This window comes from Arachis ipaensis, chromosome B6, assembly GCF_059453495.1.
Source record: "Arachis ipaensis isolate K30076 ecotype BB chromosome B6, ASM5945349v1, whole genome shotgun sequence".
Classification (NCBI taxonomy): domain Eukaryota; kingdom Viridiplantae; phylum Streptophyta; class Magnoliopsida; order Fabales; family Fabaceae; genus Arachis; species Arachis ipaensis.
The window spans coordinates 73835312-73836388 of NC_142441.1; the positions used below are offsets into that span (position 1 = coordinate 73835312).

At 39.8% G+C, this 1077-nt stretch overlaps 1 non-coding gene across 1 annotated transcript; it reads left to right on the forward strand.

Moving 5' to 3' along the window:
• The first annotated feature begins 215 nt into the window (after positions 1-215).
• Positions 216-323, forward strand: LOC148561353 (small nucleolar RNA R71). The gene has a single exon (XR_015887652.1). It is a non-coding gene; the product is annotated as a small nucleolar RNA R71 (small nucleolar RNA).
• The last annotated feature ends 754 nt before the right edge of the window (positions 324-1077 follow it).

Genomic DNA, 1077 nt, shown 5'->3' on the forward strand with positions numbered 1-1077 from the left:
ATCTCAAGAACTCCTTTCTTTTGAGTCATCCCATTATTCACAGGATTTCTTTCAGAAGTGTACATGAATTGGTTATTTGTAACCATTTCAATGAGTTCCTGGGCTTCTACAGGCATTTTCTTCAGATGAAGAGATCCACCAGTAGAGTGATCCAATGACATCTTGGACAATTCAGACAGACCATCATAGAATATACATAAGATGCTCCATTCTGAAAGCATGTCAGAAGGACACTTTCTGATCAATTGCTTATATCTTTCCCAAGCTTCATAGAGGGATTCACCTTCCTTCTGTCTGAAGGTTTGGACTTCCACTCTAAGCTTGCTCAACTTTTGAGGTGGAAAGAATTTGGCCAAGAAAGCATTGACCAACTTTTCCCAAGAGTTCAGGCTTTCTTTAGGCTGTGAGTCCAACCATATCCTAGCTCTGTCTCTTACAACAAAGGGAAAAAGCATAAGTCTGTAGACCTCGGGATTAACCCTATTGGTCTTAACAGTGTCACAGATTTGTAAGAATTCAACTAAGAACTGATGAGGATCTTCCAATGGAAGTCCATGAAACTTGCAATTCTACTGCTTTAGAGAAACTAATTGAGGCTTAAGCTCAAAGTTGTTTGCTCCAATTACAAGAATTGAGATGCTTCTTCCATAGAAGTCAAAAGTTGGTACAGTAAAGTCACCAAGCATCTTCCTTACATCTCCACCATTGTTGTTATTTTCAGCTGCCATCTCTACTTCTTTTTCAAAAATTTTTGGATCTCAGGAATGCTGCCAATGGTTCTAGCCTATGCCACGAAGATCCTAATCTCACGGACTCGGTCCGTGTATTAGATACCAAAGAGAATATACTCTGGCTGTCGTCCAATGACTACGTTGAACATCATGTAAACCGCTTATGGTTGTCAGGCACGCGGATCTTGGCTAAGCGAGTAACGAAGATAGTGGGTGATTGTCACGGGTCACCCCTTCATTCTGACTTAACTGAATTAAGTACAAGAGTATATTTTGGAGAAGAAGTACGTGTTAATTGAAAGAGAAACAATAGTATTTGCATTAATTCATGAAGAACAGCAGAGCT